Source organism: Atractosteus spatula (genome assembly GCF_055471065.1).
Source record: "Atractosteus spatula isolate fAtrSpa1 chromosome 10 unlocalized genomic scaffold, fAtrSpa1.hap1 SUPER_10_unloc_9, whole genome shotgun sequence".
NCBI lineage: Eukaryota > Metazoa > Chordata > Actinopteri > Semionotiformes > Lepisosteidae > Atractosteus > Atractosteus spatula.
The window spans coordinates 359,213-375,333 of NW_028296629.1; the positions used below are offsets into that span (position 1 = coordinate 359,213).

The 16,121-nt window shown below is 41.5% G+C and overlaps 1 non-coding gene across 1 annotated transcript; it reads left to right on the forward strand.

The window, feature by feature from the left end:
* The first annotated feature begins 2,836 nt into the window (after positions 1-2,836).
* Positions 2,837-2,909, forward strand: trnak-uuu (transfer RNA lysine (anticodon UUU)). Its single transcript has one exon. It is a non-coding gene; the product is annotated as a tRNA-Lys (tRNA).
* The last annotated feature ends 13,212 nt before the right edge of the window (positions 2,910-16,121 follow it).

Genomic DNA, 16,121 nt, shown 5'->3' on the forward strand with positions numbered 1-16,121 from the left:
AACTTCTGCAGGTGGCATGACTCTGAGTTGTACTTAAAGTCCGAAGTATAGAGGGTGAAGAGGAATGGAGAAAGAACTGTCCCTTGAGGTGCCCCTGTGTTACTCACTACCTGTTCAGACACACAGTTCTGAAGTCTCACAGACTGTGGTCTGCCTGTCAGGTAGTCAGTGATCCACGAGGTCGTGGAGGCATCGACTTGCATCTCTTCCAGCTTCCTCCTTAGAAGTAAGGGCTGGATGGTATTGAAGGCACTGGAGAAGTCGAAAAACATGATCCTTACAGTGTTGCCAGCCCTGTCCAGGTGTGAGTAGGCCCTTTGCAGCATGTAGATGATCGCATCCTCCACACCAACACTGGGCTGGTAGGCAAACTGTAGGGTGTCCAGTGATGAGCTGACCAGGGGTCTCAGGTGGGATAAGACCAGCCTTTCCAGTGTCTTCATGATGTGAGAAGTCAGTGCAACTGGTCTGTAGTCGTTGAGGACAGAGGGGCGCCCTTTCTTTGGTACCGGGACCAGGCATGATGTCTTCCAGAGTACCGGGACTCTTTCCAAGCGCAGGCTCAGGTTGAACAGTTGCTGGAGCACTCCGCTCAGCTGATCAGCACAGGCCCTCAGAACTCTGGGACAGATGTTATCTGGTCCTGCGGCCTTACCCTCGTGCAGCCTCTTCAGCTCCTTCTTCACCTGGTCAGTTGTGATGGTCAGCCTGGCCTGGGGGTTGGTGCTCATAGTGCTTTTAGTGCTGCAGGTGTTAATGGCGGAGGTGTTGGAGAGTGGCAGCTGTGGGGGATGGGTGGGTGAGTAGCCGTCGGGGGTTGTGGCTGTAGGCGGCCATGTTTGTGGGGGGATGGAGGAGGTATTGGGCAGTCGCAGCTGTGAAGGGTTAGGGAGCGTGTGGCTGTGGGGGGATGGGTGTTGCGCCACAGAGGACCCAGAATCAAACCTGTTAAAGAACTGGTTCAACTCGTTGGCCAACTCCAGGTTCCCCTCTGTTGCACCCCCAGCCTGTTTGAAGCCAGTGATCTCTCTCATACTGCTCCATACATCTCTCACCCTATTCCTTTGCAGCTTATCCTCTACCCTCCTCCTGTAGGCGTCCTTGCTCTCTCTTAACTTCTGCTTTAGCTCCCTCTGTACACGCTTGACCTCTTCCTTATCTCCCCTCCTAAAGGCTCTCTTCTTGTCATTCAGAAGAGCCTTCAGGTCGCTGGTAATCCAGGGTTTGTTATTGGAAAAGCAGTGTACGTCTTTGGTGGGGATGGTGTTGTCTACGCAGAAGTTAATATAGTCAGTGACACAGTCCACCATGCTGTCTATGTCGTCCCCATGTGGTTCGCACAGCACATCCCAGTCGGTGGCCTCCAAAGCACCACGAAGATCCTCCATAGCCTCCAGAGACCATCTCCTCACAGTCCTCATGGTCGCAGGTTGGCGCTGGACAATAGGCGTGTATATTGGTGTGAGCAAGACAAGGTTGTGATCTGATCTGCCAAGGGGGGGAAGGGCTGTGGAACTATATGCATCCTTAGCATTGGCATATAATAAGTCCAGTGTTTTGTTTTCTCTGGTCGGGCACTTAACAAACTGGTGGAAAGTAGGCAGAGTGGTGGAAATGGATACGTGGTTAAAGTCCCCTGAAATAGCTATAAAAGCGCTTGGGTGCTTTGTTTGTAGCCTGGCTGTGACTGCGTTTATGACGTCACACGCTACCTCTGCATTTGCCGTAGGTGGGATGTAAACAACAACAAAGATGGCGCATGTAAACTCCCGCGGCAGATAGTACGGACGCAGTCCTACGGCTACCAGTTCGATGTCCGGGTTGCAGACTCGCTCCTTAACATGAGTATGTCCAGGATTACACCATCTGTTGTTTACAAGCACCGCGAGCCCCCCTCCTTTCCTCTTACCGCTCTCGGTGTTTCTGTCCGCCCGCACCGTCTGAAAGCCGCCGATGGTAACATTCGAGTCCGGAATAAGTTCCTGCAGCCATGTCTCGGTGAAACACATGATACTGCATTCACGATACTCCCTCTGGCTTCTCACCAATGCTCCCAGTTCGTCCATCTTGTTCACTAAGGACCTCACATTTCCCATGATGATCGAAGGAAGGTAGGGTTTAAATCTCCTTCTCTTCGCCTTTCGCGTCGCACCAGCCCTACAGCCACGGCTTCTCCTCCTCAGCTCCTCCGGCACCGATGGCTTCTCTCCAGTGGGTAGAGCCGGACGCGCTAGCGCGATCAGCTGGTCCCGCGTGTAGACAATGCTTCTGTGGCTATCGGCATTGCAACTCGATAGCCACAGAGGTCCAAGTATCAGAAAAAGCAAGAAAACGTTTCTCAGCTTCCTAGTATCCATCATGTTGTGATCGCAAATCTAGTTGCCGGCAAAGGTATGAGGAAAAAACACTAACACACTAGCATTAACTAACTGAAAGAAACAAAAAGACAACAAATAGACACAGAGCTGCTGTAGCAGGCTGCCACTAACACGGCGCCATCTTGAAATGTTTCTTAACAACATTAAGAAAGAAAACATTTGTTTTCTTTCTTAATGTTGTTGATTAAAAGATCTTATTAAATGCGAAAAAATCTGAATGTGAAAAAAGGTCAAAATGCTATTGAAAAAATCAGTAATGTGAGGAAAGATTAATTGTGGGAGCCCCTTACCTCCCCATATCATGCTGTATTTCTCACTCATTCTACTGGGTGAGGTGCCGTCGCTTCTGGATAAAGTCTGTCAGTGGTCATTCCAGACGGGTCAGGTATGACTGCGCTTCGGCACAAGAAGAGACATGTGACTTACGAGGATCCCGACAGGGTCGTTTGTTTTCCAGAGCCCGGATAGCTCAGTCGGTAGAGCATCAGACTTTTAATCTGAGGGTCCAGGGTTCAAGTCCCTGTTCGGGCGTTTGTGTTTTCCTTAAGTGTATTGTGGATTTCATTATAATTCGTATTTTGTCTTCCACTCTTCTAGCTGTATTCTATTGTGAATGTCATTCTAAACCATCTTTTATCATTCCCTCTACTAGCTGTACTGTGGTTATTTTAAAAGTTCATCACTTGTATTTTCTTTAGTGTTTCCTTTCACAAACCGAAAATGTTCAAGACTATTTTGTCACCGCACTCCACGTAGATAATCACAGGAAAAGTAAAGGAAACGCAGTGAGGAGCTCACACAGCGAGTACTCTTGAATACAACAAGAGGAAAAGCACACACTGCACATCTGCGGAACATCACGTCCGAGTTTATAGTGACAGCAGAGATTGAGCGAAGTAGTTTTTTATTACTGGCTCGCTGAACGATCTCTCAAGAAACCCCGGTGGAGATTCAACAGGTCTCTAATAATCACGTTCAAAAAGTAGCCTTAATGGCAACACAGTGTTAGGAGTCCGGCTTTTCTTATTTCTTCTGCAGAACCAGCGGTATCGGAATATACTGATCCGCAAAATAAGCGCTTTCGTTTCTGATCGTTTTTATTGAGCGCTGCTCTAAACTTTACATTTGCTTGTGCTGGTTTTCCTCATGAAAAAAGAAATTTCTCTAATTACATTATTCCATGAGCAACGAGGAGAAAGAAATAAAATACATAATTCATTATAAGAACTAAAGGCAAGATGGCTGATGGTCTAAGGCGTTCAGGTCGCAGTTTCCTCTGGAGACGTTTGTTCAAATCGTACTTCTAATAAGTACTCTTTTTCTCGTTAGAGTAGAAACGATAGAAGCTTTAAGTGGGAAAAAATCACAACATCTCGCATTTCACGTGTTTAATGTTAATTGTCTCAGTGGTTGCCTCGGTGATTGATGGCTCTTCTCTCTTGCAGGGTGACGGCAAACTTCTTTAGAGAGGGAGTCTCCCACGCACGGTTTTTCTTCATCAAGAGCCGAGGCAACAGAGACAGACTTCAAACTGACATTAATTACTTCATGAGCGTTTATGACCGTCTTTAAAAAGCTGAGAGAAGTCGAAAACGTCTTTGGAAAAGAGGAAATGTCTGCTGACAGTAAACTGAGCTCACCCTCAGCTGCGGACAAGCGCTCCTCGTTAGTACAGTGCTGAGTAACCTCGCTTGTCGCGCGAGTGACCGGGTTACGTTTCTGTGACAGGGCGCTGATTGAAATTTTTTAACAACCTGACTTCATTTAGAAAGTGTGTACTGTGTACTAAGTTTCGGACTAGTTAGTGCAGTAGAATATGGAGATCATCTCCAGCTCTGAGCTCAACTGCAACAAGCAGTCGTGCTGAGCAAAGTCAGAGCCCAGCTTAACGTGTGCTCAGTGTGGTGCTCAGGACACAGGGGCATTGTGGTTATAATTAGCACAAACTGCAGGGGCTCTGAATCAGAACATTTCAATTTATCTGATCAGTAAATTAAAATGCAGGACACATTAATATAGGATTATTACTGTGTCTCTGTTCCGTTTGTATATAACCGAATGTCCCTCACAGTTTAAAAGATACCAGTAAAGACACCTAACTCTTAATTCGGTACTCATTGCAAATATTCCAAAAACAAGCACGTCCAACAGCTGCGGGGTTGAAGGTGAACATGTATCGTATTGTAATGGCTTCTATTTCCATTGATGAATGAGACAGTTTCATGAGGAGATACTACACACAATTAAGCGAACACATCGCTATTTCGGTCTGATGTAGAGGCTCCATTTGTGTCAGCAGTACTATAAATGTAAGTCTTATACACTTTCAGGGGCTGCATCTGTAGCGCTTCATCTAAGATGACTGTTTTACTTTACCGCACGGTTACATTCACCCACCCAATTTATTCTCAGAATACCCAATGGCTCAATAACCCTGTTTTCCCCTGGGAACCACCAGTGTACCGTCTCATTCCATTCAAAAATATAACAAATTTATTAAATTAATATATTCAATGAACTGTGTAACACAGAGCTGGAAAGGTGAAATCAGGATGGCTGAGCAATTGAGCAGCTGAAACTGGTGATCAGGATGGCTGAGTGGTTAAGGTGTTGAATTTACAACCTACTGAACAAATGTCTATGTGGATTCTATCCCTGCTCCTGTAATTTGCTTTTGAAGTGACAGAACACTGAAGATTTTCACTCTATTAAAATATGTATTTACTAAATTTCAGTTCTCTCCACTCCCTGGGATAACTGAACTCTCACCATCGCATTCTGAAGGCTTTACATGCATTAGCTGTGATACAGCTCCTAATAAAGACAGAATGAAACTGTATCAATAATAAATGACATGTTTTAAATAAACGTTTATTGATAAACTTCATTATTAATAAAAGTGGTGTGACAGGAAAGCAAATTAAATATTACAATGATATTCCAAGCAACTGATGTGTGCCGGAGCCAAATGTCATCAACTGTGGGCTTTGTAAATTGTTTAAAAATTGTAAGTGAAGTTGAGATAATTAACAATTTGTTGATTCCTGCAGTTACAGATTAAAACATGAGAAGAGTTTCTCTGGGTTTATCTCTGTCCGAGAGCCTGATGTGGATATGCTGAATGCAGTGTCTTTGATTTATGTACTCAAACAACCAAAGAATCCCATTCTCGTCATCCTATGGTTTGTCAAACGTGATTTTTTCAAAGTGGGTGTGATTTCGTTTAGTCTTTCGCTCCTGTACTAGAGCAGTAATGTTTCTAGACGCGCATGAACATGGTATAATAGGCTGACAGCAGGAACACGTGGCCCACAAGCATTAACAGTATCAGAGGTGTCTGCAGTATGTTGGTTTGTGAGCAGCGATAAAATAAAATGCAGAGGAAGCAGGTGTGCCTGCATTAATAAAGCTCCATCGAGCGGAAAAAGTAACAGAAGAACCAACCTAAATCCAACAGCAAGTTTCTGCAGCTGAAATCACAGGCAAAACTGCCGCTGGTGAGGCTTAAACTCACAACCTCCGCATGACTCCACTATGTACTGCACGCTGACCAAATGCACCACTGCAGCTGCACAATGTGTTTGTTACATGTCTTAGATGTATTTATTGGAAGGTTGCGGAAATCGTAAATCACTGATTTCATTATCTGCACGTTTAATATCTAGGAGAGAGAACTCCTTCAGGTTCTACAGCTCATAAGTGCACTTTAAGAAGTCTTTGCTTTTGTGAGATGGATCTCTGAGGTGCAGCTTTTTTCTTATTACTAAAGATACCTCTACATTGTAAACTATTTGAAGACCTGGAAAAAGGAACGTGGCGTTAGTTGAAATAAGCACTGAATGGGTTAAAACCCACGCTAAAGTGATGCCTTGTGGAGAATAAATCAACATACTTTATTCACACAGGTCACTCTGCCACGGACAAGAACGATCAGCTACCACCACTATTATTATCATTATTATTATTATTCAACCATTTGGGGAACAATACAATTGAACAATCCCACTGTTCTTATGGCAAGAAAAATAACATGAGACCACTGTAAGAATGTTGTAATTGTTTGAACAATTGATTTCTATTTTTCCCTCTTATGGGCAACACTGTGGTATTTCTTTTTCTCTTCGTTGTTGTGCATGGGCTAGTTCTGCAGCAATATTTGCCACAGAAATTTCTGCGCAGCTCCGTATTAAATCTGTTCTCAACTACCAACGGACAGAAGACGACTCCAGTAGATAGCTGTGTAGTTGTGTAGGACCACACACGACACAGTGATAGTGGGGCTCTTAATGGACTGGTACACAGACCACACGAGAGGCAAGCAAAACGCTTTTAAAATTCCAAAGGCTCACCAAGTCAGAGGAACAGCAATGAACTGAAAAGATCTGTTACAGACATCTATGTTAACCTCTTTAGAGCTATAAATGCCATTTGTTTAATTTATCTGTAGATTAACACTCCCAAGTAACAGCACCTTACAGTATATTAATGTTAATTTCGCTGGTGGACATTAGCTGGTGTTTTTTGTAACAATTTGCTTGCTCTGCTGTAAGGAATAATAATAACATCACTTTATTAACCCTTTACAATTTATTGCATTAGGAATTATCTTTTTGCATACCCCAGCTTGCTCTCCATGAGACACACAGATAAGGAGAGAGCCTGGGGTCAGAGCACAGGGTCTGCCATTGTATGGTGCCCTGGAGCAGTTGGGGTTAAGGGTCTTGCTCAGGAGCCCAACGGAGTAGGATTCCTCTGCCGGCAGAGGGATTTGAACAAGCAACCTTCCAGCCACAGGCACAGATCCTTAGCCACCCCAAGCATATAAAGTAAAGTAAAAAATATACAGTATATAAAGCACGCGAACTTAAATGTTCAAAGTTTTCAGGCTCTTTAGCATTTTCCTTCACACATGGAAAAAGTTCGATGTGTTCTTGTCACATTTCTACACGTAGATAACACAAGATAACACATACACAAGAACGGATGTAACAGTACAGGACATACAGTGAGGAATTCACGCAGCTTTCAGCTCAGTGCGGAGTCCAGAGGGAGGACTCGCTCGCTGAACGATCTCTCAGGAAATCTCGGTTGAGATTCAACTGGTGCTTCTTCAACAGCTACGACAAGTTGGAAGACTCACTGAAGTCCAAAAAGATCAGCCTCTGTGATGCAGTGTCCAGTGACACTAACTGTCCTACTGTTCTCTGCTAATGTAGAGGGTGAATGTAAGGTTTCTTTCTTGTAAAATATTTTCGAGCGTATTTTTGCTGCTGAAAATTAATCTTGTGCATTTGAATGAATTCCGATATTGTCACCTAATTCTATACATTGTTTCATCAGACTAGAACATTTAGAGGAGCTCAACTGCATTAATTAATTGCATAGTGATAGTATTTCTTGCCGTTTAAATACGTCAGTCAAAAATGTAGAGAAGGTGCTCCTATTTTCACCATTATAAGAACTGTGATGCACCAGTATTATTTACTCTCATAAAAGTATTGTAATTGTATTGTTCTGTTCCGTTAGTCTTGAGTGATACAAATCTTCTCTTTTACTGCACTACACTTCTCCAGAGGCCAGTTCAGCACACAAGGATCCTCAGTCAAACAAACACTGCAATCACTTAATAAAAGCCATTTCTCATCCTTTCTCTTAGTGTTGGTGCTACTATTGTATGCAAAGGAGGCGACTTGACAATGAAAGGTGTGATCATCTTAAAGAGAGTTTTCATGAAGGTGTGCGTCGTCAAGCTCTCCACTGGCAATTGACCGGGCTTGTGAAGAAACCAATCTCATTCAACAATCATACAAATTGCACAGGTTAAGGCACATGAAGCGAAATCCATGGGCTAATTGACACAAAACAATGTCGCTTCACATTATCCGCAAAGCTGTTTTGCTTGTTGACCACCTCTTCCTACATTACAGTGAGCACATACTGTATATTTCAGTTCCTTCTCTTTTATTTTCCTTACTATTTGACTGTCCCTTTCCCCCATGTGGAGATGTATCCACAGCCAAAACCCCGTGTTTCGCCCTACGTTTGTGCCAGTTTTACAGTTGGTGTAGGAGCCTGCCTTAGAGAGGTCCAGTGGCACAGCTGGTCAGTGTGTGTAGCTGTGCACAGTGGAGTTATAATGAGGTTGTGTGTTCAAGCCTTCCCTGGAGCATTAAGTCTTTTGAACGTTTTCCACCCATAAAAAGTTAATTCGCCGTAGTAGTTTCACTATGACTTTGCAGGTAAAATATTCTTAACGAGAATAATATTCTGTATATAAATAAATAACTGAACTAGAAAATATTGGAAAGAAATGGCTTGTCACACTATTCACAGCAGGCACTCAGACAGAGAAATGTCCTGTCATTAAAGAAAATTCATGAAGAAGAGGAGTGACATCATTGCAAAGGCGATATTTTCTGATGGCTGTTTTGGTTAATAATCATTTGCGTGGGAATTACTTCTGTCATTATTACTAATACTGATAAAAACAGAGAACTCACAGCTCTCTGGACGTTGCTCTGGACTCTAGAAAGTCTTTTTATTTGCAAGCGGCTCTGGAACTCAACACCTGTTGATGGGTCACTTCTGTCAGACACATCAGTGGAACCCAAGCCCACCTACACACACATTCACACACACTAATAGATATACTGTACGCCTACACTCTCACACACATTTACACTCACAGACACATCACACCTTTATACACACAATAAGACACTCACACACTCACATATATACACTCACAGACTCACAGATACACAAATAGACACTATATACGCACATAGACACCGTATACACTCTTAGGTACAGATACACTATAACTAACACTAATGCAGATACTGCTAATATTACAACAGTAACACTATTACCAAAACTTACACTATCATTGTTACTAACACTGACAAAAACTACTACTAGACTAATAATACTTATAATAACAGTAATACTCTCATGAAAATTAACATGATGATGATGAGTGTTAATACTCTGACACTAACACTATAAGTATCACTAATATTACATAAATACTAGCATTAAAACTAAAACTATCAGTAATGCTATCATCATTAATACTCACATAGACACTACACACACTGACAGACATGCCCACACATACACTTACAAATATAAAACTACACACTGACAGACACCACACACTCACGGACACAAACCATACACACACATTCTCAGGCATGCATTCACAGAAACAAATAGACACTACGCATACTCATAGACACACACTCATAGACACCAAACACTCAGAGACCCCACACGCTCACACACTAACAGACACAACAAGCTCACAGACACATACCCACACACTCACAGACACACAGCCCACACACACACACAGACACCACACACTTCCAGACACGCACCCACACACGCACAGATACCACAAACACACTTATCTACAGATACACGATAACTAACACAAATATAAATACTACTTATACTTCAATGGTAACACTATAATTATAATTTATATTAACATGAATATGAACATTAAAACTAAAACAATCAGTAGTGCCACTTTCATTGATACTCACATGAACACTAGCATTAAAACTACCAGTTGTAATCTCACTAATATTAACATGAAGACACTGATATTAGTATTAGTTGCTACCCATGACGTCACACCGCTCTCTGTGACAAATGCGAGACACTTATACGCGGGGCGCCTGTTGCCGTGATTACCATTCTTATGATTTATAAACACTGGAAATATGCATTTAAACTGTTACTTACATACATTTATGAACTTGAAATATCATTTTCTAGCTCTAGGATACAGTTACCTAAATAATAATATGAATAATCATTGTTTAATTTCGGATTGAACATTATTAACCCTAAACGCACTATGGTAATTGGTTGATACAGTCTTTATTAACCGTTTTCTAGATACTTAAACAGGGTCAAGAAATGAATCAGTACTCACCAATCGGTGAAGTTAATCGATTTTTCTACGGTTCTTCAGTTTAAATAATTGGTTGTCGATAGATAAGTGATCAATAACTCTTCTCCGTGCACTCTGTGCACCTCCCGTGGTCTCTCTCTCTCTGATCCCGGCACTCTGGCTGGTGTCTGTAATGTCACAGCGCTTATTCTGACAGAGCAGAGCGCGTCTCTGCTGCTTTTGAGTGTCTTTTTCATGAATGCCAGAGGTACTCGAAATGTTGCAAAAAGAAAAGCGTTTACTTCACAGATTAATGTGTTACAAAGTGTACCCGTGTGGAGCAGTAGAGAACGAGCACGAGTCCCTGAAATAAGCGCTTTCAAGGGTTTTACACGAATCATCAGAGTATAGAAGCCAGGAGGATCAGACTCATGTTCCTGGAGGTTAAAACGTGTATCCTGGTTTTATTTCCACCCAGCTCTCAGCTCTATAGGTAGTCTGATGATTTAAATTAACTGTATAACTGTTACAAGACTTCATCTAATTGTACATTTATAAGACTGTCTGTGAGACACTTGTGAGAGCAGCTGAATCCCAGGGCTGGTGTAGAATCACACACAGACAGGTCTTCTTCTGTTTGATCTGTGTCCCACTGCTCAGAGCTACAGACTGGTCAACTGGTCACTATTGTAGTCACGACCATCGGCCTTTGGCTACTAATAATCAATATACTGATCAGAGTGTCAATACTGATGTTTATAACATAAATACAAAGATAATTCCACACTCACTTGTGTTATAAAACACTTAAAAAACATGTTTGGAGCCTGATATACAGTAAAGAAAGTAATACTGAAGGGCTGGAAGTCCTGGAAAGCGTTAATAGAACCTTCTTGCTTCCGACCTGGAACAGAGCCCACAACTGCCAGATCAGTGACCCCTGAGCCCAGTTCACAGAGAGGAGAACCAGGAGCTCTTTTATGTCTCTAAGAGGGCTGGGAGAAAGGATAAAAGGGGGAAATGTGACTTGTGTCCAGGCTGTTCTGTCTGATATTGTTCATGTAGCAGCACTGATTGTCTGAATATCTTCTGGTTCTGGATTGTGAGGATAGAGAGCAGTACGGCGTTGATTTTTTATTCTGCCTCTGAGAATTTTTCTTCTTTGCCAAGTGGTGTTACATCCCCTTCAGATACTCTGCACAGACTGCCAGAGTGAGAGAAGAGGAGAGAGATGGACAGATAAGAGCACACACAGCGAGAGAGACATACTGTACGTCTTGATTTACTTTGAAGCAACTGTTCATTTCTTTTCTGGAACAAGTTGTTTCTGAACTTCAAGAAATTCATACAACTTCTAAAAGATAAAATACAAATCTTGCTTATCAGGACAGAAGAAATACTGCAAGAAAAAGCAGGTATTTTTTCTCCTTTTAATGAAAAGTGGAGCAAAACAACGGCAGTGCATCTCCGTCGGCTTGATTTAGTTTAATACAAGTATTCACTTCCTTTTTTGGAAATTACAGCCTGCGAAAGATGAAATAAAGTTCTTGGTTATTCTTGGTCAGTGCCGAAGAAATACTGCCGGCTGGCAGGAAAATGCCAGCATTTTATTTTCTTTAACTACAAACATGTGAATGGTGAAATGCAACGGGAGTGTGTCTCTGTACAGCTATTAAACAAAGGGCTGGTGGTTCAAGCCCACTCAGGGACGCGCTTCGGATTGTTTCAATGTGAACATAATCTCCGCTAAAAACCCTCTTGAACTTTGCAGGAAATGAGTGTTTTCACATGTGGAATTTTATCTTCAGCTGGCTGTAGGGAGAATGCCTTATACACCCTTTGTGTATCCTTAGCAAAAATATTTTAAAATTATAACAGAGTTGTTGGAGAACTTGACAATCCTTGACAATCATTATTAAATGAGCACTGAACAAATGTACATTGATATTTTTGTTGTATGTACCCTAATTTTAAAATATATAAACATAATTGTGCTGATATGGATGTTCATTTGAAGGATTTGAGGAATCTATAAAGGATCTCAGAACAACCAAAGAAACATTTGGGCATCTGCGTATTTGTAAAGATCAAAGTGCGCCGTAAGTGTGAAGTTTGCATACACGAGAGAAGAAATCAGTTTCAATGCACTTCATTAAACTGATGGCGTGCTTATCAATTGTGTATAGCAGAGGATGGCTCTGATCCATCAATCTCTGGGTTATGGGCCTAGCACGCTTCTACTGCGCCACTCAGCTATGTTTAACACAACTGCTTATGCACCTGGGATGAAAAGTTTCAACGGTAAACGCAGACGTCACTGAGCACTTGGTCTTTTGTAGTACAAATCATCACAGGCTGCTCTACAAGGGCGTGTCTTCAAGATCGTTGAGAACCAAAGCTTCTGCCTTCGTGGCTACTGATTCTTTCGTCGTTAATTCCCAAATCTTCAATGAGAATCAGTGAAACGAAAACCAAACACATGTACACACTCGCGTCCTACCGTGAAAGAAAAATGATGGAAGCATTTGCGAAAAAAACAAGAGTAGTCTGAACAGCTCCAGCCTATCAACTGCTCTACAAAGTGATCGCTACCTCCACCCCCAGTTTATAACACTGAAAATGATTCAGGAAGCACAGCAAAGTTCTAAAAGCAGTGGTTGAAAAGCGTCTAGATACATAAAATGACAATTTCTCAAAAGTAAAATCTTCATCTTTTAAATATTGTCATCCATTTATTTTCGTTTTTCTCTTTTTTTACATAACACGCTTTCGAGAAATAGACTGTCTTGTAATGAAGGCTGCATTAGAAAATGTGTATCTAAATTAAAATCGGGTTTATGACTTCTGCGTTTTTCAGCTTTCTTAGCGCTTGGATCTCGATTCACATATTGCAATGAAACCAACAGGGGAGTAAGTTTTCCTTTTCTAAATCAAAGGTGATCTGCTCACAAGGAAGTATAAAAACTTCAGCGTTTACTTTTTGAAGACCGCAAATTGTGGAAACACTATTGCTTCATAAGCTAATAAGTAACGTTTCTGAGCACGCATTGTGTTACTAATGCTGTTATTAATAAAAAAAGCTTAAATTCATATAATGGAATTTGGACGGCTCAAAGTAGTCTATTCCTTGTACAACTTTACTTGCCCGTTGAGTAGAGTTTAAAGCAACGGCAGCAGAAGTAGCAGTAATAGCAACAACGTGGTTAGAGTGTCACAATACACTCTATGAAAGTATTGCGGCTTCAGATCGTTTTGTTCTGTTGAAGCTGCCTACAGGCTCCGAATTGCTGACATTGGCTGTGATCTTTTTTCAGGTTTCATGAAATTCTTCACATATTTGAAATATTTAATTCGGGTTCGCCTAATACACGTTGCAAACCTCACCTGCAGCAGAATGCTGTGGCACATGAAGCCGTTTTGTTTATCGTTTGTAAGGATTGAGGAGCGTACTACAAATCGAGCAAGCGAAAAGAAAATTAAACAGGAGTCACTTTTTGGATTGCTAATCCATTGTGCTCTGCGCGTCTAGGTTCAAATCCATTCCTTGTCATGGTTAAGGCCTGAGACGTGTGTGTTTTTTCTAAACGGTGTTTGCATTTGTTTCCTCTTTCACTCCTGTAAACTCAGGATTTTTTTTCTTTGGTGGCAACAATACGCTTCTGCAATACAGTAAATCATAGACTCTGCTTTCAAAATAGCTGCACCAGGCATTCGGATACAGATAAACACAGGGATTTAAAATTCAGGAATATGAATGGCCAATTGCTTAAAGCTAGGGTTTTTACGTTTTCTTATTTAGCGATTTGTGTATTAATCTTTTAACAATTCATTAAAATGCTAACAATACGTAAAATCAAAACAACAGCACCGTTAAATGCTGGGGAGACAGGTAGTTTTTTTTCAATCAGATGCCAATCTCTAATGCTGTGTGTGAGAGCTTACGTACCTTTCCTTTTCTCACATTTTCTGACAACTATTCCAAAGGGGCACCCTGTCAGCTCCTAAAACTTTTTAAAAATCTGCCTGCATGTTTGATTATTGTCGTTTCATTTAGAAAAAGTTCAATATTGATCATAACTAAAGAAAATTAGGATCACGAATAAAAAAAAGGCTGAAGATGCGAGTCGCTCTTGAATCAGAGCTGGGTGACACGGGCTTCTGTTCTGATATAATTGTACGAGAAGCAGGAGGAATCTCTTCTCTCCTATGGAGCATGAGCTGAATCAGGAGTGAGACATTTCGTATGCTCGTGCATATGTTAACGCATGACCTACATCGTAAAACTAAATTAAAAACTAACATTAAGTTGTCAAAGACATTCATTTATATACAAACAAGAGACAGACAGACATAGTAATGATTCTACATTAACTTGTCCTACACTGATCAGACTAATTGAAATGTATGAAAGCCCGTTTCCGGCAGGGAGTTAAAAAAAACGCGCTATGGTATCTCAGAATTCCGACTAAGTAACTCAGAATTGCGACTTAGTAACTCACAACTCCGACTTTCTCTCTCACATTTGCAACTTCGAAATAACCCATATTTAATTGTCTGTCATTTTGTTATTATGCCGGATTCGGGTTCTAGGGCTTGTACCCTTGATACTCCCACTCTAGTTCGTGCCTCACAGCATTGGCTCGAACCCAGGTCTTGCCAGCTGAGCTAAAGAACACTTTCTTTAGCCCCGGCGGCCAGCATCCCTGTTATGCGCAGGGGAGGGCGGTGCCCTCACCACACTGCAACCAGATCGTACAAATTGTATGTCGCAAATGAACAAGTAATAGGTTTATTCCATGCTGAAAAAAAAAGAAGAAAGAAAACACGTTTCGGCTGAAACGTTGTGTTTTCTTTCTTCCTTTTTTCAGCATGGAATAAACCTATTACTTGTTCCTTTGCAGCCTACGCATGCTGACGCAGCTACCCACCTGAACTACAAATTGTATGTCGGCCGTTCCGTTACACTATATTGATGAATCGTACAAGATCATAGGATCTATAGGCCTGAAGACTTGTCTTGTACAGTGCCCTGATAAAAATCAAATTAATTACATTATTTTTTATGGAATCCCATTTCCGCCAGTGAGGCTTCCATAGTACCCGGATGGAATAGTGGACGGTGGGCTTTTTTTAAAAAAAATATTGAAACACCAGAAATACAAAAGCGGAGACAGAATATGATATAAGATAGAGAAATAGACACTTCACATCCAGAGGAATTCACAATTATAAAATCTGAAACTTATACTTTTTACATATTTCCATTGTATGTCCTTTTCTACTTAAAAAAAGAAGGTCTTCTTTAGCTCAGCTAGCAAGGCCTGGGTTCGAACCAATACAGTGAGACACGAAGTAGGGTGGGAGCGGCGGGGGCACAAGCCCTGGAACCCGAATCCGTTACAATAACAGAAGGACAGACAATGAAATATGGGCTATTTCGAAGACGCAAATGTGAGAGATAAAGTCGCAATTACGAGAGATAAAGCCGGAATTCTGAGTTTTTAAGTCGCATTTCTGAGTTACTAAGTCGCAATTCTGAGTTTTTAGGTCGCAATTCTGAGATTCTAAGTCACAATTCTGAGATACCATATCGCGTTTTTTTTTTACTCCCTGGCGGAAACGGGCTTCCATTGGTTCTCAGTGCTGCGAAGCAAAAGCAATCTTTGGAAAATCAGACAAATTATTATCAGATCATGTCAAAAGCTGATCAGTATTTCTTTACTGGAAAGCAAAGGAATGCTTGTATTACACATTTTAATATGACATGCAATTACACATGAAAAATAGTAAAATTATTTTCATTGCGGTACGTGTTGATAGAACAGCCCCCTCGATAA